The following is a 26281-nucleotide window of genomic DNA, read 5'->3' on the forward strand; positions in this document are numbered from 1 at the left end:
GCCCACTAGGTGGCAGGCCTGGGCCACTCGTTGGCTGGAAGGACAGGCGTGCTGGAAGAAGGCCTTGGGCACGGTGGGGAGAAGGCCCCTTCCCCCGATGTCATCCTCTGAGGGCCTGTAACCTGGTAACTTTGAGACTGATTAAATCTAGCTGAGGAGGCTGAAAGACCCTCTACCCAAGGCCTGATCTTTCATCTCCTGGCCTCTTTTTGTTGGGAGACCTGGCTTTTTGGTGTTATCTGACCTCCCTTTTTGTGGCTGCCCTGGGGGGCAGGTGCAGATGACCAGGTTTGTACTGCCCTGTGGGGACTTAGCATCCCGTTCTTCCTGCCCCTTTAGTGCGGCTTGCTGAGGAAGGCCCCGCTTTTCTCTCACCTTGTTCTCCTCCTCATCTAGAAAGTTACTTATGGCTTGGCTTGGATCCAGAAAAATGTAGAGAAGGAGCAGTTGGGATTAGATGAGGAAGGAGAAATATTGGGGTTTTATGATGGGCTGGGCTGGGGCATTGACTCCTCAACCCCAGCTACTTTGTTCCTAGACCTTGTAAGTCACATTGTTTGTCATTGCCAGGTACCCGAGGTTAAGGCCAAATTAAGAACTGTGTCTGTGGACTGCTTCCCCACCTGGCAGAGGGGCGGGGGATAGGATTCCTCGCACTAGTCCTTCTCTTGGTAGCTGGGGGCACCCTTCAAGCGCCTTTTCCTTGGCTGCTTTTTGCAAAACAAGCAGATTCTGACTTTCTTGTGGGCGGATGGACTGTCACATGATTTTGGCAGCCAAGGGGATTTTTTCAGGGTCCAGGGAAGAGACATGGAGCAAACAGCTAACAGCAGTGGCTTGGACTTCCCATGGCAAGCAGCCATTTAATGAAGGAACCTCAAGTTGGCATCTGGATATGGTCATGCTTGCTTGTTTCTGTGAAGAAGTCAAGGTTCGTCAGCAGGAGCTGTGCCGTCCTTTTGCCCACCTGGAGGCTGAGGAGGAGGGGCACTGAGGCACTCGTAGCTGGGTGCAGATCATTCCAAAGACATTCCGGGAGCGTGCTGCAGCCCGCCTGCATGCCTGCCATAGCTCCAGCTTGTAGACCGGCCTTGGGGTGGAGTTCTCTGTAAACATCGGATGGGGCCTCTGTAGAAGTGGCATCAGCAGAGAGTTTGTCTCAACCTTATTGGGACCTTGGCTAGCATTCTCTTCCCAGATAAAGATCAGTGTCCTGCCTCTCTTCTTGCTTCTCTTCATCTTCCCTTGCCCCTCTCTCTCTGTCTGGTGTACAGGCGCATTGCCCAGAGTTTCATGGGCTGCCTTTCTGCAGCAGTGGGTGAAGAGAGGGCCCATGGGTTTGGTTCTTCCTGCTCTGTGGGCTGCAGTGCTCCAGCATGAGTCTGGGTGGCAGTGGGCACCAAGGGCTGTGGTGGGCACATGCCGAGCCTTGCTGGAAGTAGTACTACCTGAGAGGTACCAGCACGCGGCCTGGAGAAGCTCAGCAGTACCAGCTTTTCCTGAGACAGGTGGAGAGGAAAGGGATTGCTAGGCTTGAGTGTTTATTGGGAAGATGGTGTATAAATTCCATGTGGAGGCGGGGGATCCTGTTAGAATTATTCACATGCTTCCTTAGAGTCCCAGCAGCATTGACATCCCTGTTACCCTGATCTGTAATCTCTGTTTTGTCCACATTAGTCCATAGGATAGTCATAGCAGTTAGAGCTGTAGTTCTTTGGATCACAGTCTGAACTGCCTTGAGAGGAAGTAGCAGGTAGTAGAAAAGGTTAAAAGAATCTCATCTGTGTTACTGAAACAAGTTGCGTGGCCTTGGTTAAGTGTCTCTGGGCATCACTTTCCCCATCTGTAATACAGGGACAGCAATATTGACTTCACAGGGTTGTTGGAAGGATTGAGTGTAAACATCTTCAGAGTGCCTAGCTCAGTGCTTCACCTGCCATAGGTCCTAGAAAGCAATCATTCCTTCCAAGAGATGGTGCCAGCAGCGGGCTCTGTCACACATGCTGCCCTTCAGCCCCTAAGCCCTGTACCCAGCCCTTTGGGATCATGCAAATCTCCCTGTGGACATCTGTGCCAGGACACCCACTGGCATCCGTTGTGGCTGAGCTCTTTCTAAGTTACCAGCTGTTGGCAGAGGAGCAAGCTGGGGTAAGGAGGCGAGCATGTCCAGGAACATTCTTTCTTTTCCTCTCCAAAGCAAGCTGCGTCTAATGGCTCAGCTTCCGAAGTGAAAATCCTGTGTGCTCCTCCTAATTGGTTTTCAGGGGAGATTGATTTTTGCCAGTGTAACTGCTGCTAGGAACCCTGATGTCTCTCTCCTTAGGGATCACGTCCCTCCAGATGAATTTTGTTTTTAGTCCCCATCGAATCCACTTGCCACCTTTTCTAGCAGGACCTGTTTAGGAGCCCTGGAGATGAAATGGTAGGCACCTTTGGTGCTTTGGCTTTTGGAGGCCGTCTCTCAGAACGTCTCCAGGCTAATAAGCTGATGGGCAGGAAGGGCAGTGGCTGCAAGGAGGGAGTGCGGCTGCTGCCTGTCTCCTGGGTCTGGCATCTTCCCATTGGGGGCAATGAGTTGTCATATTCTAAAATCCTGATGAAGTGGGGAGTGTGGAGAGAATCCAAGCTCCTCGAATACCTGAAGAACAATGGCCTGGAAAAGAGGAGGCCAGCTGTATTCTGGCTCTAGCAAGGGCAGAGGAAAGTGGATTGGGCATAAGCAGTGCCAGACAAGAACGTGAGGAGGGAGAAGGGTTCAAAGAAATCAGAGCTGAGAACTCTCCTCAGGACCTGTCCTGGATGGCAGGCAGCAGCTCTGTCTTCAGTCGGGAGGTACCAGGAGGGATCAACAGCTGGGAATGGGTTTTTGAGGTTTCTGTGTCCATCTAGCTCAGCCCTGTCACCGTATAGGGAAGCCCGAGGCCCAGGGTGAGGCCTGTCCAAGAACCCGAGCGAATGCCCACGTCTGCAAGTCCCTGGGCATGTGTCTTGGGGCCCTGGGTAACATTCCTGGCTGGAGGGTCGTCTCTGAGGCTCTGCAGCACAGCAGGTATGAGGAAGTGTCTTCCACACTGTTTCTTGAAATCCTGTCGTTTCACCGGGCTCCCCAGAGAGTCTGCAGTATATCTGTATTTCAGTCACTGTAGCTCTCTTTTTGGCAGCCCGATTATTTAGGCCTGACAGGTAGGCACAACTGTCTCATTAAATGCAGATATATTTGTGTGACTTAAAAAAATAGAACATTCCATTAGTCTAAAAAAAGATACCAGTAGCTCCCCTTTTATTCATAAACTCAATATATCAAAATTCGTGGTCATTAAATTTATGAGATGGGAATGAAGTCATGGCTTGTACCTTCTTATTGTGAAATACCCAGGTGTTGGTGGCACTGTTGTCTATGTGTGTGTGTGTGTGCGCACACCTGTGCATGCGTGCGTGTGTGTGTGTGTAGACACAGCCATTCCTTATGCCTGGTCCTGGATCAGGTGCTTTGCGTAGGTTTTCTCATTTGATTCTCACAGTGCCCCTTTAGGTAGGGGCAGTGTTGCCCCTTTTTGCAGATGACTGTGAGGCTCTGGGAGGTTAGTAAACTGTCCAGGGCCGTGCAGTGGGTCTGTGCAGGGCTCGGAGAGAATCCCTGTTGCAGCAGCTGGTCTGTCTGTAGGTACTGGTGCTAGAGAGCCTGAGGGACATTGCAGCTGGAACGCAGGACCGAGTTTCCCACTGTGGTCATGATTCTTCACCAACCCCTCTGCCCACCCCTACCTTGGACGCATAGCTTAGAATCTGGGGCTGGGGAAGGTAGAGAGAGGAAATAGAGATTGCAGAAGCCTCTTGGGTGATTCTGTTAAATACACCCACTATTGAGAATCAATAGTTTTTGTCAAAGGAGAAAGACGAACATTATTAAAACGCTTCTCCTTTGTCTCCAATAGAGCTGCCTGGGGAGCCACAGGCTGCTGGAGAGCCTGGCCTCCTGAAGGGAGGGTGTCCACTTGTTTCTCACCCCAGCTGGACCGTGGAGAGCTTTTTCCATTCTGATGTACATGCCATATGCTGTAAGGCAGAGGGGAGTGGAATGTGTAGCTCACCAGTGTTTTTCAGGATTGCCTCCCTTAATAAATCTGGGTCTCCCTACTCTGTCATACCCACACCATAGGCTGGTGGTCCTGGATAACCTTGAGCAAATTATCAACACTCTGTGGCCGCAGTTTCCTCAGTTGTAGTATCAAGCAGCCTTACAAGGCATGAGGACTAAATGGGAAATCATTCATTTACCTATTCATTCAACAGGTATTATTGAAGATTCTGTGCACCATGCTCTGTTCCAGGCACTGGGGATACAGCAGAACAGAACAAAGCTCTTACCCTTTAGCGCTTGCGTACTAGTTGTACGGAATGTAAGGATGGAGAGATAGTAAACAAATAGATAATAGGTCAGTGGTAAGTATGAGTGGTTAACCTTAGTCTGGTTATCCATTTGTGTCTTGTTAATTAAGGCAAGAATCACGTCATGTATGTTTGTTTTCACCTGTATCCTTGTGCACTTGTAAATTAACTGGTGGTATTACAGATTTCTACCTCTTCCTCCTTTCTTTTTTAGCATAGGGAAGAAAGCCTGAACAATCACACACATATTTGTTTTTCTTGATAAAATCGCAGGTTGTATAGGTTGAGCCTCCCAAATCTAAAAATCTGCAATCTAGAATGCTCCCAAATTCAACACTTTGCAAGTGCTGACATGACACTCAAAGGAAATGCTCATTGCAGCATTTTGGACTTTGGGTTTTCAGATACGGGATGTTCAACGTAAGTATAGTGCAAATATTCAAAAATCACAAAAAATTCAAAGTCTGAAACACTTTAGTCCCATGCATTTCAGGTAAGGGAAACTGACCCTGTATTTGGGGACTTTGTCAACCTATCTGGAAGAAGTCTAGGGAAAAATCCTTAATAACACTAAAGCAGTGATGAGGTGGTGATGGAGCAGGGGGGCTCAAAAGGAAGAGGGAAAATGTTGCCCTGGAAAGACAACTTTAAAAGTAAAGGGATTTGTTTATGGTGTATAGATCATTGGGAAAGTAGAGAAAGTGAACACAGACTTCTTCAGCAAGCTCAAACTAGTGCCAGGAGGCATTTTGCAAAGATTGAAGAATAGGACATACCACTTTTGCTTAGTGCATAGATATCTTGAGGTAGGTACCATGAGATGGTACAGGTTAGAAATGTAAGCCAGTTTTAAGAAAACTGGTGTTAAACAAACTTAATACCTTCTGGACAAGTAGGCCACAGAAACGAGTAAGAAATTGTAAGAAAACACAGCAGGGATTGGTGAGCACCTGAGCACTGCAGAGCTCTGGGAGTATGAGCCCAGGGGTGCCCAGCTGCCGACAGGGGTATCTATGTGAATTTTTGGGTGTCAGCAACTAATTCAGACTTTAAAAAAGAAGAAGGAGAAGGAGGAAGAAAAAGAAGAAACTGGTATGGTATAAACAAAACAAATCTGAAAGCTCAACGTGGCCCAGTGCCCTACCAGATTATAAACTGATTTGGATGAACCCACTCTCAGGTCTTGGTGGAAGGCAGGTTTTTGGTAAGTTTTTGAGCTGGAATTTGGGACCAGATGAACTCTTCGGCAAGCTCTCTGTGGCCCGATGATAACTTTCAGTTTGCATCTGTGAAACAGGCCACTACCAGCTGCTCCATGTCTGTGGGGAGCTTTGAAATCTTGATTAAAAGGCCCCAGCTAAATAGAGAAGATGCTTCTGGTGTATTGACAATCTTTCTGTGGCCATCAGCGCCCATCAGCAGGTGCCGCCCCCAGCGTCCCTTCCAGCCTGTAGCTGTGTCTGCTATTTTTAGCTCTTCTGCAACTCCATTAACCATATCCACCTCCTCATGCCACTTGTCTGTATGTTTAATTATGTAAATGGCATTACAAATCACAGTGGTGTTGAACTACATCTCATTTCTCACAGCAAATCAAAGCATGTTACACTGTGTCTTTTTGGCCATTCATTCAATCTGAAGGTAGACACAGTAGAGGATGATTGCTTTCTTCTTGTGAAGAAGAGTTGGGAAAATGGATGTTTTGGTAAAAGTGATTTCATGGGATGCATGTGGGATCGCACTAAGCAGTTGACTTTTGTTCTTTTAACTTAAGATAATGGGTTTTGTGTCTATTAAGCCAGTTCTTTGCTGTCCCATTTTTAGCAATTGGCTTTAATTCTCAAGCCACTCTCAAGTTTGTAGGTGAGCAAGGAGATGTTTGCAGTCTTTGAACTGTAGGAGGAGGACGAATGGAGCCAGTAAGACTTTCCTTTGCCAGGGGTCACTTGTAGGAGGGATGGGTCTGAGACCGCCCTGTGTCCTCCTCTCTCATTACCTCCAGAATGTGTTCTTTTAGAAAGCCACCCTTTCTGTCCACCCTGCGTTACTTATGTTGTAATAGAAGCTCCTTTCCTTTTGACCGATGTTCAATAAAGAATAAACGGTCAGTACCCTTCCTGGAATAAGTCTTCACTTTTTGTGCTCTGCTTTGGATCGCATCTGTGGGCCCTGTGTGCTTTCTCACTCTTCGCTACCTCTTGCTGTCAGCTCACCAGCATGGTCAGCTCTGCCTGTTCTCGCCAGTCCAGCCCTGTGGCCTCCTGCAGCCCTGCCACCTTCTACCAGCAGCTCTCATCTCTCATTGCCTGTTCATTTGTGGTGTTCTTGTAATCCAGTGGTTAGCCCTACTACCCTTCTGAAATGATTCACTCAGATGCTTTTCTGCCTTCCAAAGCCAGAGTGTTCTCCAGGCCTCACTCTACCTGTATTGTTATTGAGTCATGTAAGAGTTACTTGGAGATATTGTAATTTCATCCATAAATACTTGAATATGCATCTCATCTCCTTAAGAACAAGAACATTCTCCTTTCTCACCACAATAAGATGATTGTACTTTCTACCTCATATATAGGCCACATTCAGTTTACCTCGTCCCAATCAAGTCTTTTGTAGCGGTCTTTTGAAATTCCAAGATTCAGTCAAGGACATGCATTTCTTATAGTTGCTGTGTCTCTTGTGTGCTTTAATCTAGTAGAAGAGTTTTCCCAGGCCTTATTTAGTCTTTTATGACATAGATGTTGAAGATCCCAGCTAGACTGTCTCTAAAAAACCACTTGGATTTCTCTGATTTTTTCCTCATGATGAGGTTCAGGTTAAATGTTTTGGTCAAATAGGCGCTACTGGGTGCTTTTGTGCTCTCCTCACTGTATTACATCAGGAGATACATGATGGCAGCTCCTCTCACTCTTGGCACCATTAAATTTGATTACTTGGTTAAGGTGTTTTATACCACATTTTGCCATGGTAAAGGTACTCTTAGTCTGTTCTTGCATTACTGTGAAGAAATACCTGAGGCTGGGTAATTTATAAAGAAGAGGTTTCATTGGCTCAGGGTTCTGAAGGCTGTACAGGAAGCATGGCACTAGCATCTGCTCGCTTTTGGAGAGGCCTCAGGGAGCTTTTACTCATGGTGGGAAGGCAAAGGGGGAGCAGGCATCTCACATGGTGAGAACAGGAGCCAAGGGCTGGGGAGGTGCCACACACTTAAACAACTAGATCTGGTGAAAACTTGCTCACTATAGTGAGGACAGCACCATGCCATGAAGGATCTGCCCCATGACCCAAACATCTCCCATCAGGCCCCATGTCCAACACTGGGGATTACATTTCAACATGAGATTTGGGTGGGGACAAATACCCAAACTATATCAGGTACCTGTTCCTTTTTGAAATTAGCAAGTAATCTGTGGGGTGATGCTTTGCAAGTATGTGGGATATCCTGTTTCCAGCATTTCATCCAATAATTTTCTGCCCATTGATGATTCTTGATTTGTTTTTTCAGTTCTTCTATTGTGGTAAAATATATATAAAATAAAATTTGCCATTTAAGTCATTTTTAAGTATACAATTCATTGGCTTTAATTATAGTCACAATGTTGTGCAACCATCACCACTCTCTTTTTCCAAAACTTTTTCATCATTGCAAACTCAAACTGTACCCATCAAACAAAAATTCCCCCTTTCCCATATCTTCGGTCCTGTCAACTACTCCATTCTACTCTGTCTCTATGAATTTCACTACTCTAGGGACCTTGTATAAGTGGAATCATAACAGCATTTGTCCTTTTGTAACTGGCTTATTTCACTTAACATAATGCCTTCAAGGTTTATCCGTGTTATAGCATGTGTCGGAATTTCTTTCCTTTTTAAAGCTAAACAATAGTCCATTGTATGGATAGACCACATTTATTCATCTGTTGATGGACACTTGAGTTGTTTCTACCTTTTGGCTATTGTGAGTAATGCTGCTGTGAACAAGAGAGTGCAAATATCTCTTCAAGACCCTGCTTTCAGTTCTTTTTTTTTTTCTCATTTGGAGGCAGGTCTTGCCCTCTCACCCAGGCTGGAGTGCAGTGGCACAATCATAGCTCACTGTAACCTCAAACTCCTGTGCTCAAGTGATCCTCCTGCCTCAGCCTCCTGAGTAGCTAGGACTACAGATGTGCAGCACCATGCCCACCTAATAAGAAACAAATTTGTAGAGAGAGGATCTTGCTGTGTTGCCCAGGCTGGTCTCGACCTCCTGGCAAGCAATCCTCCTGCCTTGGCCTCCCAAAGCATTAGGATTATAGGCATGAGCCACTGTGCCTTGCCAATATATATACACACACAGCCCCGTAAGTAAAATTGTTGGATCATGGATTAATTTTGTTTTTAATATTTTTAGGAACTGCCTGTTTTCTGTAGCAGCTGCACCATTTTACATTCTTACCAGTTTCTCCACATCTTGGAGATGAGAGGTTCAGCTTCTCCACATCTTTGTCTCTGTCTCCATCTTCACATGGCATTCTTCCCTTTGTGTCTGTCGCTGTGCCCAAATTTTCCTCTTCTTCAAAGGACACCAATTATATGACATTTAGGGCCCACCATAATACAGTATAACTTCATTTTAACTAATTACATCTGTAAAGAATGTAGTTATCTATTTCCAATTAAGCTCACATTCTGCACATCGTAGCTCACTCCAGCCTCCAATGGCTGGGCTCAAGCAGTCCTCCTTCCTCAGTTTCTCAAGTATCTGGGACTATAGGCATGCACCACCATGCCTGGCTAATTTTTTTATTTTTAATAGGGACAGGGTCTTGCTATGTTGACCAGTCTGGTCTCAAACTGTTGGCTCAAGTGATCCTCCTGCCTTGGCCTCCTAAAGTGCTGGGATTACAAGTGTGAGCCACTGTACCCAGTCCTGTCAATTCTTCTTTAAATGTTTGGTAGAATTCACCACTGAAGCCATCTGGTTCTGGACTTTTCCTTGTTGGGAGGTTTTTGATTACTGACTTTGATTACTCTTGTTAAAGTCTTTTGAAATGTTCTATTTATTCTTGAGTCAGTTTAGGTAATTTGTGTGTTTCTAAGAATTAGTCCTTTTCATCCAGGTTATCCAATTTGTTGGCATATATTTGTTTATAATTCTCCTTATGTCCTTTTTATTTCTGTAGAGTCATTAGTAATGTCCCTATTTTTATTTCTTATTTTAGGTATTTGTATTTGCTATCTTTTTTCTTTGTCAGTCTTGCTAAAGGCTTGTCAATTTTGTTGATCTTTTAAAAGAACCAATTTTGACTTCATTGATTATCTTTTGTTTTTCTATTCTCTGCTTCATTTATCTCCACTCTAATAATCTTTATTATTTCCTTCCTTTTGCCAGTTTGGGTTTAGTTTACTGTTTTTCTAGTTCTTTAAGGTATAAACCTAGGTTATTAGTTTGAGATCTTTCTTGTAATGTAAAGATGTATGCTATAAATTTCCCCTTGAGCACTGCTTTCCCTCTATCCCATAAGTTTTGGTATGTTGTGTTTTTGTTTTCATCCATTTCAAGTTATATCCTAATTTCCTTGTCTGTTTTCTTCTTTGATAAATTGGTTGTTAAGTATGTAATTTCCACAATATTTGTGAATTTTTCAGTTTTCTTCCTCATTGATTTCTATCTTCATGCCATTGTGGCTGGAGAAGATACTTCTTATGATGTCTGTCTTCTAAATTTGTTGAAGCTTGTTTTGTGCCCAATATATGGTCTATGTGGAGTGTTCTACATATGTCTATTAAGTCTCATTAGTTTATAGTATTGTTCAAGTCCTCTGTTTTCTTATTAATCTGCTGTCAAATTGTTCTGTTTATTATTGAGAACAGGGTATTGAAATCTTGAACCGTTATCTTAGAACTATTTGTCCCTTTTATTTTATGAATGTTTGCTTCCTATACTTTGGAGCTCTGTTTTTCAGTGCATGTATATTTATACTTGATATAACTTCTTGATGAATTGACCCTTTTATTAATGTGTATCCTTTTTTGTTTCTTGTGACTATTTTCTACTTAAAGTCTACTTTATTTCGCATATTATTGTAGCCACCCAGCTCTTTTAGTTATTTTGCATACTTTCAGTTCCAACCTATGTGCCTTTGGATCTAATGTAATTTTCCTGTAGACAGCTTATGTATCCATTCTGCCAATCTCTGCCTTTTGATTGGAGTGTTTAATACATTTACATTTAAAGTAATTATTGAGAACGAAGGACTTTTGCCATTTTTGCTATTTGTATAGCTTTTATTGTCCCTCAGTCCTTCCATTTCTGCCTTCTTTTGTATGTAGTTGATTTTTCTAATGTAGTTAACTGATTTGATTCCCTTCTGCTTTCTTCCTTTCCTTTCCTTTCTCCTTCTTCCTTTCCCCTTTCGTCTTTCTCCTTTTTCTTTTCCCTTTTCCTTTCCTTTTTCCCTCTCCTTCCTTTCCTTCCCCTCCCCTCCCTTTCCCTCTTCTCCCATTTTTTTCCCCTCTTCTCCCTCCCCCTCCACTTTCAACAAGGTTGTGCTCTGTTGTCCAGGCTGCAGTACAGTGGCGTGATCATAGCTCACTGTAATCTCAAACTTCTGGGCTCACACAAGCCTGCCTCAGCCTCCTAAGTACCTAGGCCTACAGGTGTTTGCCACCATGCCCAACTATTGTTTTTGTTTGTTTATTTATTTGTATTTTTTTAAAGATGGGGTCTTGTTATGTTGTCCAGGCTAGTCTTGAACTCCTGGCCTCAAGTGATCCTCTTGCCTTGGCCTCCCAAAGTGCTGGGCTTACAAGCATGAACTACCACACTCAGCCTCATTTCTTTAGCGTATATTCTTCAGATACTTTCTTTGTGTTTACAATGGGGATTACAGTTAACATCCAAAATTTCTAACAATCCAGTGGAATTAATATCAGTTTAACTTAAAATCTCTGCCAATTCATGGAGACAGAAAGTAGAATAGAAGTTACCAGAGTCTATGGGAGAGGAGGATGAGGAATTATGGTTTAACCAGTAAAGAGCTTTTGTGTGGGATGATGCAAAAGTTTTGGAAATAGATAGTGGTGATAGTTACTCAGCATTTTGGATGTACATAATGCTGAAATTGTGTGCTTTACAATGGTTAAAAATGGCATATTTTATGTATATTTTACCACAGTGAATAAAGCTAAAAACAACTAACTCTGCTCCTATATAGCTCTGCTCCCCTATTTATGTTATCGTCACAAATTATATTTTTATACCTTGTGTCCCAGTAATATAGATTTATAATTTTTTTGTTTTTTAGACAATTATGTTGTTTATTTAAAATGTTTACTCCAAGAAATACACACACATATATATACATACATATATATGTATGTATAAAATAATATAATTATAGCACTAAACCAGGCACCTTCAACCAAATCACAACCTTCTCTTTGATTCCCCTTCATGCTAATCCTCTTTCAAATTCTTTTTCCTGAGCTGGAAGACCAGTCAGATACCCGCGGGGTCAGCACCAAGCATGTTCCCAGCTGGGCAACTGTGTACATTTCTCTAGGAATACACGACGCCCTTCCCCCCAATTCCTTGTTTTAAAGGATTTAACCCATTAGGAAGTTCATTTTTCAATCTAAGCCAAAGGGAGGTGCGGGACAAGGCAGTCGTCACTTCAAAGGCCCCTTTCCTGCTCCAGTCCCTGGCTAGGGTTCTAGAAGAGGCTGGCTGCCAGGTTTACGTGAGGCCGCCGGAAGATCTAAGTCCAGCTCCACCCAGGGCGTCTCCTGCAAAGGCTGGGACCTCAGGTGCTGCATCCTCAACCCTCTCGGTGACCACGACTCAAAGGAGAGACCTCAAGGATTCCAGGAGCACAGGTGCCTGGGCTGCGTTCCAGGAAAGAGACCTGTCCAGGGAAACGGATCAGGCTGTCGCATGGAAGCTTGAGTTAGAGATGGTGGTTTTGGGGTGATATGGACAAATTAGATTAGTTTAGCAAAGCTCTGAAGTGGCAGAAGCTTCTCCCCTGGACTACTGATTGAACACAGAACAAGAGATGCACGTGGCATCTCTAAGACTAAGTCTTAGAGAGGTGCAGGCCAGTCTCCTCCCACAGGGCCTTGGGACTGGCAGGACAGACATTGCTACGTGCCCTCCAAGGGCAGGAGTCACAGTAAGGAGTGACTGGGGTGGAAAATAGGGAAAAAAGCAACAACAACTAGATCATTTTTGGCATTTTAACATGGAGACAGTGACATGTGGTAACAATAGCAAATGCAAAAAACAACAACAACAAAAAAACTTGAAGAGACCAATATTTAACTTTCCCATCCACCCAGTTCTCACATTTAAGTTCTATTCTCATCTCCCCCATAAGCACCACTGAATTAAATATCTATTTTAAAGTACCCAAACCAGTCCAGACCCTCTGGAAACCAAGAGCCCCAGCCAGAGCTGTCGCCTCTCTTGGGTCCAGGCAAGAGGAGGGTTCCAGGAAAGGTACCTCATAACTCACTCAGCACAGCGAGCTCGGGCACAGGCACTTGACGGGGACGCTGGTGGCAGTCACAGCATCCGTGCTGACAGGCAAGGAAGGACATTCTTTGGTAACCTCAAATATTTGGTACCAGAGCCAAGCAAACGTGACTAAAGAGAGCTGGGTCAGCAGAACAGTACCCCGAGTCTCAGTAACAGGACGGCCCGTGCGAGGCAGGATCCAGGTAGGGGAGAAAAGGAGACCAAAGCACAAGGCGATCAAGGCTGGTACAGAAAGGGCTGATCCTTCTTGCAAGGACTGGAGAATGCACTTGACTGCTGGCTGATCAATCTCTAATTGGTGAGTGCATGTGACAAGGCTCAGCCCTGGCTCCACAGGGAACCACCTCTGCCCCACCCCCAAGTCCCCAGGGTTCCACCATCACCTGATTTTCATTTGGACTTCTTTAACAGCTCAAGTAGATATAAATGGCTAAATACAGACTCCCAATCCCCCTCCAGGGGGACACAGCAGATTATAGGCAGCCAAGGGGAGAAATAGAACCAACACCAGCTTAGGCCAATCTGCAAGAAAAAGCAGGAAAGGGGGACCCGGATGCTTCCGAAGCACGCGAGCATGATTTTGGATGGAGGCAGGCCGGTGACTTTGCCTGGCTGCTGCTGGTTCCTGTAAGGGACATTTTTTCTGATTAAATGGCGATTCCTCTTCTGTGTAGCATCCGCTTGGATCACAATGCTAATTATAACTGGAAAGGGGTCTTTTGGGGAGTGTATTCAGGAGAGGAAGAAAGAAAAAACTTAAAAAACCTAGATTGCTGAAAGTTTCTGCCTCTTGTAGGAATGGTAAGTCAACTATCAGCAAGTATTTTAATTCGACATTAAGGGGAAAAAAAACATACTTTGGAAAGCATACAGAAAAAAAGGTAAATATTGGATCACTTGTAAAATGGAATCTTATGGAGTCTAAACAAAAATGCACCTTCAGTCAGCTTTTGCTTTTTTAAATACCTCGTTTGACTTCCCATCCCAGTGCACATGGAAATGACAGCTGCCACAAGAGGTGTAGAGCTGAAGAAGTCTCTGGGAGCATCAAAGGGTTCAGCAGTTGTATTCTGGCAGTTTCTTGATCTTCTGTTTCATGGTCTCACTTTTGTCTTTTGCTGTCACCAAAGAGTGTGAGTAGCCCATGGTGACCTTCTCTGAGAAAATGCCATCCAGAGTCTTCACCTCCTGGGCTGCAGTGGAAAACTTGGGCTTGTGGTCCCATAGCCCAGTTCCCTGAAGGTCAGTGATGGGCCCCACCTGATGGTGCTCTCTCGTTGGTGGCCACAATGATGGTCCTCTTCCCACAAGCCAGGCTCCGGATTCTCCAGCCACAGAGGTCGTGCACTGCTTTCGGGTATGTGGTAGATTCACAGGAGGTGTTGGTGGCCCCCCAGAAAAACAGACCACCCACTTCACTGATGACAAAGGAGCAGGTGTAACTGGCATAGATCTGGGATGCCCCATGCCCAGGGAAGTCAAACAGCTTCACCAGGTGGGGGACCATCTCATCCTTCTGCTCTGTGTGGCCCAGCCGGCCATAGCCACCGAAGCCCCAGAAGACTCACTTCTGGGGGTCCAGGACCAGTGTGTGGTTAGCGCCACAGGCTACGTCTCACACAGCTACATTTGGTACAGGCAGGATCTGCCTCGATGAAGATGGCCACTCACTGGGGAACTAGTCTGTAGTTGTACTCTATCCACTGTGCCCGGGCGATGAACTTCCCATTCGAGTTGTGTCCCAGCTGACCATATTCATGGCACCCAAAGGAATAGAGTTTTCCTTTGCAGTCCATTATGCTGAATTCAGCCCCACAGGCCATTTTAGTAATTGGCTGGCCATTGTACATTATCTATGCGGGGCTGGGGATAGTGTCTATCAGGTTGCCAAGGTCCATCTGCCCCATCTTGTTCTCCCCAAACGCAAACACGGAGCCCGTTTCCATCAAGGCCAAGGTGTAGTTCTGCCCACATGCCGCAGACATGATCACTTCGTGGCCGAGACCCTTGATGAGTCTGGGGGCTTCTACTCTCTTGGTGTCACCATGTCCCAGCTGCCCTTTCTCATTCCTAGATTTCCAAAGAATCTTTCCTGACTTTTCCTCCCATGCTTGTTAGGTGCTCTCTTTTCTGTCCAGACCATGATTTTCCCACCAGGCATCTGTGTGTTGTTAGCTTACCCAAAGCATTTTCTATTTTTTATTTCTATTTATTTATTTTCAACATTTAGGTTCAGGGGTGCTTGCGAAGGTTTATTATATAGGTAAACTGCATGTCACAGGGGTTTGGTGTACTAATAATTTCATCATCCAGATAATTAGCCTAATACCCAAAGGATATTTTTTCTGATTCTCTCCATCTTCCTACCTTCCACCCTCAAGTAGGCCCCAGTGTCTGTTGTTCCCCTCCTAGTATCCAAGTGTTTTCATTGTTTAGCTCCCACTTGTGAGAACATGCAGCCTTTGGTTTACTGTTCCTGTGTTAGTTTGCTTAGGATAATGGCCTCCAACTCCATCTATGTTGCCACAAAGGACATGATCTCATTCTTTTTTATGTCTGCATAGCATTCCATGGTGTACATGCACCACATTTTGTTTATCCAGTGTACCATTGATGAGTATTTAGGTTGATGCCATATCTTTCCTATTGTGAGTAGTGCTGCAGTGAACATATGTGATATGGTTTGGGTCTGTGTCCCCACCCAAATCTCATGTCGAATTCTAATCCCCAGTGTTGGAGGTGGGGCCTAGTGGGCAGTGATTGGATCGTGGGGGTAGATTTCTCATGCATGGTTTAGCACCATCCCCTTAGTGCTGTTTGTGTGATAGTGAGTGAGTTCTTGTGAGATCTCTTTATTTAAAAGTGTGTAGCACCTCCCCTAACCTCTCTCTCTCGCTCCTGCTTCTGCCCTGTAAGACAGCTGTTCCCTCTTTGCCTTACACTGTGATTGGAAACTTCCTGAGGTCTCTGCAGAAGCAGAAGCCACTATGCTTCCTGTACAGCCATGCACAGGAAGAACTTGTTCTTCTTGTGTACCTATTCATCCTGTGCAGCAGAACTGCGAGCCAGTTAAACCATTTTTCTTTATAAACTACCCAGTCTCAGGTATTTCTTTACAGCAGTGCAAGAACGGACTAATACAATATGTGTGCGTGTGTCTTTATGGCAGAACAATTTATATTCCTGTGGGTATATACCCACTAATGAGATTGCTGGATTGAATGATAGTTCAATTTTAAGTTCTTTGGGGAATCTCACCACATTGTTTTCCACAGAGGCTGAAGTAATTTACATTCCCACAGCAGTGTCTATAAGCATTCCCTTTTCTCCACAACCTCGCCAACATCTATTATTTTTTGACTTTTTAATAATATTCTGACTGGTGTAAGATGGTATCTCATTTTGATTTTGATTTGCATTTCTCTAATGCTTAGTGATGTTGACCATTTTTTCATATGCTCATTGGCTGCATGTATGTCCTTTGCCCACTTCTTAATGGGTTTTTTTTTTTTTTTTTGCTTATTAATTTGCTTAAGTTTCTTATAGATTCTAGGTGTTAGATCTCTGTCAGATGTATAGTTTGCAAATATTTTCTCCCATTTTGTAGGTTGCATATTTACTCTGTTGATAGTTTCATTTGCTCTGCAGAAGTTCTTTAGTTTAATTAGATCCCATTTGCCAATTTTTGTTTTTGTTGCAATTGCTTTTGGTGTCTTTGTTGTGAAATATTTGCCAGGTCTTATGTTCAGAATGGTATCTTCCAGTGTTTTATAGTTCTAGGTTTTACATTTAAATATTTAATCCATCTTGAGTTGATTTTGTATGTATTGTAAGGTAGGGGTTCAGTATCACTCTTCTGCATATAGCTAGCCAGTTATCACAGCACCATTTATTGAATAGGGAGTCTTTTCCTCATTGCTGGTTTTGTCAAAGATTAGATGATTCTTAGGTATGTGGCATTACCTCTGGGTTCTCTATTCTGTTCCATTGGTCTGTGTGTCTGTTTTTGTACCAATACTCTGCCGTTTTGTTTACTGTAGCCCTGTAGTATAGTTTGAAGTTGGGTAACATGATGTCTCCCGCTTTGTTCTTTTTGCTTAGGATTGCCTTGGCTATTTGGGCTCTTTTTTTCTTTTTTTTTTTTGAGACGGAGTCTCACTCTGTTGCCCACGCTGGAGTGCAATGGTGCGATCTTGGCTCACTGCAATCTCTGCCTCCCAGTTCAAACGATTCTCCTGCCTCAGTCTCCCAAGTAGCTGGGATTACAGACCTGTGCCACCACTCCTAGCTAATTTTTTTTGTACTTTTAGTAGAGATGGGGTTTTGCCATGTTGGCCAGGCTAGTCTTGAACTCCTGACCTCCAGTGATCTGCCCAGCTTGGCCTCCCAAAGTGCTGAGATTACAGGCATGAGCCACCACACCTGGCCCGGGCTCTTTTTTGAATATGAATTCAATATGAATTTTAAAATAGTTTTTCCTAATTCTGTGAAAATATCATTGGTAATTTGATAGGAATAGCATTGAATCTGTAAATTGCTTTGGGCAGTATGGCCATTTTAATGATACTAGTTTTTTTTATCCGTGAGCATAGAGTGTTTTTCCATTTGTTTGTGTCATCTCTGATTTCTTTGAGCCATGTTTTGTTTTGTTTTGTAATTCTCATTGTAGATATTTTTTACCTCCTTGGTTACGTGTATTCCAAGGTATTTTATTCTTTTTGTGGCTATCGTGAATGGGATTGTGCTCTTGATTTGGCTCTTGGCGTGGATGTTGTTGGTGTATATTAATGCTACTGATTTTTATATGTTGCTTTTGTATGCTGAAACTTTGCTGAAGTTGTTTATCAGATCAGGGAGCTTTGGGCAGAGACTAGATATAGAATCATGTCGTCTGCAAATAGGGATAATTTGACTTCCTCTTTTCCTGTTTGGATGCTGTTTATTCTTTCTTTTGCCTGATTGCTCTGGCCAGGATTTCCAATAATATGTTGAATAGAAGTGGTCAGAAAGGACATTCTTGTCTTGTGCCAGTTTTCAAGGGCAATGCTTCCAGCTTTTGCCCAATCAATATGATGTTGGATGTGGATTTGTCATAGATAGCTCTTATTTTCTAGTATGCTCCTTCAATGCCTAACTTATTGAGGGTTTTTGACATGAAGCGATGTTGAATTTTATAGGAAACCTTTTCTGCATCTATTGAGATGGTCACGTGGTTTTGTTTTTAGTTCAGTGAATGGGTTGAATCACATTTATTGATATGCATATGTTGAACCAACCTTGCATCCCAGGGATAAAGCTTACTTGATCATGATGGATTAGCTTTTTTATGTGCTACTGGATTTGGTTTGCTAGTATTTTGTTTAGGATTTTTGCATCTGTGTTTATCAAGGATACTGTGCTGAAGCTTTCTCTTTTTGTTGTGTCTCTGCCAGGTTTTTGGTATCAAGATGATGCTGGCCTCATTGAATGAGTTGTGGAAAAGTCCCTCCTCCTCAATTTTTTGAAATAGTTTCAGTAGGAATGGTACCAACTATTCTTTATAAATCTGGAAGAATTCAGCTGTGAATCCATTTGGTCTTGAGCTTTTTTTAGTTGGTAGGGTTTTTATTACTAATTCAATTTTGGAACTTGTTATTGGTCTGTTCAGGGATTCAATTTCTTTCTGGTTTAGTCCTGGGAGGCTGTATGTGTCCAGGAATTTATCCACTTCTTCTAGATTTTCTAGTTTCTTTGCATAGAGTTGTTCGTAGTAGTCTCTGACGGTTTTCTCTATTTCTGTGGGGTCAGTGGTAATGTACCCTTTGTTATTTCTTTTTTTTTCTTTTTTTTTTTTTTTTTTGAGATGGAGTCTTACTGTCACCAGATTGGAGTGCAGTGGCATGATCTCGGCTCACTGCAACCTCTGCCTCCCAGGTTCAAGCGATTCCCCTGCCTCAGCCTCCTGAGTAGCTGGGACTACAGGCACGCACCACCATGCCTGGCTAATTTTTTGTATTTTAGTAGAGACGGGGTTTCACCATATTGGCCAGGATGGTCTTGATCTCCTGACCTCGTGATCTTGATCCGCCCACCTTGGCCTCCCAAAGTACTGGGCTTACAGGCATGAGCCACCGCGTCTGGCCCCCTAAAGGGGGGTTCTCCTCTCTTATTTTCTTTATTAGTCTAGCTAGTGGTCTGTCTTACTTATTTTTTCAAATAACCAACTCCTGGGTTTGTTGATATTTCGTATGGTTTTTAATGTCTCAATTTCTTTCAATTCAGCTCTGATTTAGGTTAATTTTTGTCTTCCAGCTTGGGGGCTGTTTTGCTCTTGCTTCTTCCAGTTGTGATTTAGGTTGTTAATTGGGGATCTTTCTAAGTTTTTGATGTGGGTATCTAGTGCTATAAACTGCCCTCTTAACACTGCCTTAGCTATGTCCTGAGAGATTCTGGTATGTTGTGTCTTTGTTCTCTTTAGTTTCAAATAATTTCTTGTTTTCTTCCTTAATTTCATTACTTACCCAAAAGTCATTCTGTATGTGCCATGTGGCAATATGAAGCTGTTTTTGGGTGGAGAGTTCTGTAGATGTATATTAGGTCCATTTGGTCAAGTGTTGAGTCCAGGTCTTGAGTATCTTTGTTAATTGTCTGCCTCAGTGGTCTCTCTAATACTGTCCGTGGGGTGTTGAAATCTACCCCTACTGTTATGTAGGAACGTTAGTCTCTTCATAGGTTTTTTGTTTTTTGGTTTTTTGAGATAGAGTCTTGCTCTGTCACCCAGGCTGGAGTGTAGTGGTGCAATCTCGGCTCACTGCAAGCTCCGCCTCCTGGGTTCACGCCATTCTCCTGCCTCAGCCTCCCGAGTAGCTGGGACTACAGGTGCCCGCAACCACGCCTGGCTAATTTTTTGTATTTTTAGTAGAGATGGGGTTTTACCGTGTTAGCCAGGATGGTCTTGGTCTCCTGACCTCGTGATCTGCCTGCCTCAGCCTCCCAAAGTGCTGGAATTACAGGCATGATCATAGGTCTTTAAGAACTTCCCTTATGAACCTGGGTGCTCCTGTGTTGGGTATATATACATTTAGGATAGTTAGGTCTTCTTGTTAAATTGAACTCTTTACCATTGTGTAATGCCCTTTATCTTTTTTATCTTTGTTGGTTTAAAGTCTGTTTTCTCTTAGATTAGGATTACAACTCCTGCTATTTTTCGTTTTCCATTTGCTTGGTAGATTTTTCTGTATTCCTTTATTTTGAGCCTGTGGATGTCATTGCATGTGAGATGGGTCTCTTGAAGACAGCATTTTCATTGGGTCTTCTTTATCCAGCTTGCCACTCTGTACCTTTTAATGGGGTATTTAGCCCAATTATGTTCAAGGTTAGTATTGATATGTGCGAATTTGAACTTGTCATCATGTTATTAGCTGTTTATTAAGATTTGTTTGTGTGCTTGCTTCATAGTGTCACTGGTCTATGTACTTTGGTGTGTTTTTGTAGTGGCCAGTAACAGTCTTTCCTTTCAATATTTGGTGCTCCTTTCAGGACCTCTGGTAAGGCAGTTCTGGTGGTAATGAATTCCCTCAGCATTTGCTTGTCGGAAAAGGATCTTATTTCTCCTTTACTTATGAAGCTTAGTTTGGCTGGATATGAAATTCTTGGTTAGACTTTTTTTTTTTTTTCTTAAAGAATGCTGAATATAGGGCCCCAATCTCTTCTGGGCTGCAAGGTTTCTGTAGAAAGATCTGCTGCTAGTCTGATGGGGTTCCCTTTGTAGATGACCTGCCCTTTCTCTCTAACTGCCTTTAACATTTTGACCTTGGAGAATCTGATGTTTATATGTCTTGGGGACAGTTTTCTTGTGTAATGTCTTGTAGGTGTTTTCTCCCTGCAGTATTTTCAAGTAACACCTGCCCTTTTCCAGCCTTAGTTCTGAGTTAGGTGAAAGGGAGAAGTGCTTTGCATCAGTCCTTCAGGCAGCCGTCAGACAGGTTAGAACAGATGCACACAATAATTTACGAATAATACCTGCCCTGCTCCCTGTGGAACCAAGGACCAGAGTCTCGCATTGGGAACGTGGCTACAACTGAGCCATGACAGGGATAGAGCAAAGGCAAGTAAAAACACCAGAAAGTTTTCCTGCTGTTTTCAAGTGGCCTTTTTCTTTATTCAGCATTCCCTTGCTTGTTTTAAACTTTGGACTATTTTTCAGAGCTTTGGGAAAGTTGGTTCTGACAGTTTCTGCTTTTTTTTTTTTTTTTGAGACAGTCTCAGAGTCGCCCAGGTGAAGTGCAGTGGCATGATCTTGGCTCACTGCAACCTCTGCCTCCCAGGTTCAAGCAATTCTCCTGCCTCAGCCTTCCAAGTAGCTGGGATTAAAGGCACACACTGTCATGCCCAGCTAATTTTTTGTATTTTAGTAGAGATGGGGTTTCACTGTGTTGCCCAGGCTGGTCGTGAACACCTGAGCTCAGGCAATCCTGCCTTGGCCTCCCAAAGTGTTGGGATTATAGGTGTGAGCCACTGTGCCCGGCCTCCGTATGCTTTTCTATATTTCTGTGGGAGGATGAGAGCTTGGAGCTGCCTGTCCCACCATTTTTCTTTTCTTTGATGATTCTTGTCTGAATCACTATGCTAGTGGTTATAAAATGATGATTTTATATTTCTGTAATGTCTTCTATATTTACTAGTTGGCATTCTATTTAAGAGTTTTATTTCCTGTTTATTAGTACTGATATGATTCAGATATTTTAATAGCATATTTTAAAATATAACTTATTGAGGTTTAATATATACACAATAAAATTCACACATTAAGTGCTCAGGTTGGTGACTTTGCTGAGTGTAACATGTAACAACCATATAATAACCACCTCAGTCAAGATACAGAGCCTGTTCAGCTTCCCAGAAAGTTCTCTTATGCCCCTTTGCAAAGGCTTTCTTAAGACTTTTTTTTGTAAATTACAGATTTACAGGAACTTGTACGGATAGTAGAGAGAGGGCCCATATATCTTTCATCATATTTCCCTCAGAAGTTATATCTTGTGTAAATATCATACAATATCAAAACCATAAAATTGGCATTGATACAATGTATATGTGTAGTTCTGTGTCATTTTATTACTTGTAAATTCCTGGAACCACGACTTCGTGCTCCCCACTAGGCCTCTCTCTGATACCGCCCTGGCTGGGGTGGGGAAGGGCACCTGCTTACTGCTCCCCAAGTGATCTCCACCGACAGGGAAGGCCTCACCATGCTTGGGTGGTAGTCAGAGATCCACCACCCTTGCTCTTCTCCGACACCCTGGCAGGGAAGATGGGTTGAGGCATCTTGTTTTGTGAGGGTGGAAGTCCAGGGTCTCCAGTTGGCCTTTGCTGTTGAGGGTGGCAGTGCAGCTATTTCTGTGGTGTTAGGCTGGAGCAGTGTAGTTGTTATCTAAAAGTTTACTGTGTAAAAGTTGACTGTCTTGCTAAGCTGCTTCTTTCCTGGTCCTTTGGCTAGAAAGAGCTGGCTTTTCTGGGGGGCTTTCCTGGTTTATTCCCATTGGCATCCCCTCCAGCACCCAGTCTGAGATAATGAGGCACGAAGAAAACTCAGGGAATCCACTGTCCTGTCGTTCTGGGTCCTGAGGCCCCTAGCCACACTGCCTTCTTGTATCTACTTTTCAGAACCTTTTTATATCTGCTTTGTGTATGTGATGTCCAGGGTTTTTAGCTGTATTTGCAGAGGCAATAGGAAGAAGTGAATCTACTCTTGCAGTGTCTTATTTTTTTACCTAAATTTTAAAGATTTGGTTCACATTATCATCAGATTTTCCTCCATAAGACAGTAATTCCAGTTTACGTTCCTACCAGCAGTGTCTGAGAGTGCCTGTGGCCAGCACTGAGTCCTAGCATCCTTTTCCATCTTGTTAATCTGACAGGCAGAAATGTGTGTCAGTGGTATTAATTTTTGTTTCTTTGGTTTCAAGTGGAGATTGAATATTTTTCATATATTTATGGGCCTGATTTTTCCCTCTCTTATGAATTGCTTCTTCATGTTCCGAGAGAGAATTTAAAATAGAAAGTGAAGAGTAATATGTTGCTGTATCAGTTAAGGCCCAGCCAGGAGAAACTACAGCAATTATGGGGGCAGAGAATTTGATTTCAAAAGTCAGTAACTAGGTACAAGGTTATTAACTAGGTTATTGAAAGGGTAAAAAGGGAACATTAAAGTATTATGGAGGTAGCAACTGCAAGAAGCAGCTACCACCAGCTGTAGGGCTGAAGAATCAAAGGAAAGATGTTGCATTTACTAAAACTCTAGAGGTTAAGGAAAGTCCCTATGTAACTCAGAGCTTCATGGAGGGAGGGGCACCTCTTGGCTGGGGCTTTTATCTTCAAGGGTGGGGTATGATGAAGTTGCTTCTGCGGGTTCTGGAAAAACTGCAGGCTGAAATCAGCGGCTGCTCTGGGGCAGAACTGATCTGGTAAAGGAACCATGCTGGGGTCATGTTCCTCAGAACAAGAATGGAGAGGAAGCAGACAGGGTGCAGGTGCAGATTTCCTGTAGCGCTCCCTATTGGAGAGACTCTCATGGAGCCACATGGCCAAGCAGGAGTGGGATTCACTGGGTGCCAGCCAGGCCCAGCATCATGGAGACCGGTGTGGAAGGTGAGCTGGGATCTGAAGTGGAAGAATGTGATGATCAGCTCAGCTACCATTCCTTTAGTAGGTGTTGCCTTGGGGTGAATGTGGAGTGGGAAACATGAATTGGCTGTGCCTCTAGTTGTCTTGGGTCTTCTTTAATAATTTCTCCATTAATAGTTTGAACATCTTGCTACAGTACATTTTAGTGTGAACATTGTTTTTGGTATAACATGGCTCCTAAATTATATTTTGCATATGGATGCTGTCCTGGGTACTCTACGTCACTGCCTTTGTAGTATCATACAGAATTGGATATGAAGTTGTATATATGTACTTCACAGGGGAGACAGGGTTTTTCAAGAATAGTTCCGATTATGTCTGATGCTCTCTTTACTTTAGATCCTAATCTGCCTTAGATTCTCTCAGCTCAGTAAAGTGAGGCTTCAGTTATATTCCAGTCAAGCTAGAGACCACCACCCGTGACCAGTCCTGCACACATCCCTCTTCTGACTTCCCTGTTTTTTGTCCTGTTTGGATTGATTCTGAATTCCTAAGGATTGCGACCATATTTATCTTATGCATAGGACCTTGAGGGCACTTAGTAGTTGCTTAACAAATATTTGTCAAATATTGATAGCAACAACAGCAATCATATTTACTTTACATATAATCACTTAATTCTCATATCAACTCTGAGTAGTTGTTACCATATTCAATTCTGAGGTGAATTTTTTTCTTATAACATCTTTGAATTAGGGATACATTTTATAACCAGTGACATAACTAACATCATTTTTTTTCTTAGTGGTAATGGAATAATGGTTCATGTTATAATCGATGATGTCTTAGATTCAATTACATATGGTGTTATTCCCACTTTATAGGAAACTGGGACACAAAGAGACAAGGTGACTTGTCCCAGGCCACACTGCTAGAAAGTGCCAGAGCTGTGGGTGAAGGCCTGGCCTCTAGTTTGAGGGTCCTCCTCTTCATCATTGCCTCCCTGCCTCTCTATGCCTTTGAGCCAGCCCACCTGTCTCAGTCTCTTCCACCGTCTGTGTCTAGCTCAGACTTCACCTGCCACACCAGCCATTCTCGTCCCATGCTACTCTGCCAGTCAGCTGTCATTTCTTCTCCCCTCCCTTGAAACCCATAACATTTCTTTATGATACTTATTTTACCTGGTTTTCTATGTTTTTATTTAATGGATTTGTCTTTTCCAAAGTATTCAGACTTCAAATCAGCTTGTAAGGAAGAAATCATACATGGTCAAAACTACCCAGGCATACATTTTAGGAAGGAAGACTGGTTAGGTTTGGGTTTGCAGTTCAGTACACTCAGTTTTTTTTCTTCTACATTAGGCAAATCACTATTTCAGCATCAGATCAGCCCCAGGTCATTAGTTACCAAATCAATAGTTATTTCAGCACCAAATCAGAACCACATGAAATAGTCGCTTGTGTTTTGGGGCCATGTTACAGGAAAAATGCTAATCTTCAACATTGAACGAGCTTGTTAAGTGTAACAAGATACCCTCTAGGAGACACACAGAAATGAGGCAGACTGCAGGAGGCACCTCTTCTGCTTAGATAAGCACTGCCACACTGCATACTTCCCACTCTGGGGCTCAGCCTGCATGGCCATAGGTGGCAGCCCTGTGGCAGGCACGTTGAGCTCCTTTCCAAGGCATTTGCTCATTGAGAGGAATGGCAATTGTTCTCCATTTTCAAAGCTTAAAGAAAACTGGTTTTATTTTAACAGCTTTATTAAGATATAATTCACTTACCGTATGTCTCCCATTCAAAGTATCTAACTCAATTATTTTTAGTATATTCATAGAGTTGTACAACCATCACCACAGTCAATTTTAGAACATTTTTGTCACTCCCGAAAGAAACTCTCTACCCATTAGCAGTCACTCCCTATTTCCCACAACCCTTAGTCCCAGGCAACATTTAATCAACTTTGTCTCTATGAATTTTTGTGTGTTCTGAACATGCCATATAAATGGAATCATAGAATATGTGGTCTTTGTGACTAGCTTCTCATTTAGCATAATGTGTTCAAGATTCATCTATGCTGTAGCATGTATTAGTACTTCATTTCCTTCTACTGCCAATATTCCATTGTATGGCCATATCACATTTTATATATCCGTCAACCAGTTGATGGATATTTGAGCTGTTTCCACTTTTTTGGCTACTATGAATCGTGCTGCTGTAAACATTTGTCTACAAGTTTTTCTGTGGACATGTTTTTATTTCTGTTGGTTATATACTTTGTAATGGAATGGTTGGATCAAATAGTAACTCTATGTTTAACTTTCTGAGGAATGTTCGGACTGTTTTCCAAAGTGGCTGCCTGCACCATTTTACATTCGTACTAGCAATGTGGGAGGGTTCCAGTTTCTCCACATCTTCACCAACACTTGTCTTTTTGAGTATAGGCATCCTGGTGGGTGTGATGTGGTATCTCGCTGTGGTTACGATTTGCATTTTCTTAACGGCTAATGATGTTGAATATCTTTTCATGTGCTTATTGGGCCATTTATATATCTTTTCTGGAGAAATGTCTATTCAGATCCTTTGTCCATTTAAATTTAATTGGATTATTTGTCTTTTTGCTGTTCAGCTGAAGGAGGTTTTTTTTTATATATTCTGGATAGTAATCCTTTGAGATACATGATTTACAAAAGTGTTTTCACATTTCCTGGGTTTCTTTTCACTTACTTGATAGTATCCTTTGAAACACAAATGTTTTCAGTGTTTTTTGAAG

At 43.1% G+C, this 26281-nt stretch overlaps 1 protein-coding gene and 1 pseudogene across 3 annotated transcripts in view; one reads left to right on the forward strand and one right to left on the reverse strand.

Annotated features, from left to right (window-relative positions):
* Nucleotides 1–26281, forward strand: part of LOC100589116 (plexin-A1) — a 334429-nt gene that overhangs the window by 48247 nt on the left and 259901 nt on the right. The window lies entirely within an intron of this gene.
* The window catches only part of LOC100595221, a 77621-nt pseudogene continuing 65300 nt past the window's right edge, over nt 13961–26281 (reverse strand).

Source organism: Nomascus leucogenys, chromosome 21 (assembly GCF_006542625.1).
Source record: "Nomascus leucogenys isolate Asia chromosome 21, Asia_NLE_v1, whole genome shotgun sequence".
NCBI classification, from domain to species: Eukaryota; Metazoa; Chordata; class Mammalia; order Primates; family Hylobatidae; genus Nomascus; species Nomascus leucogenys.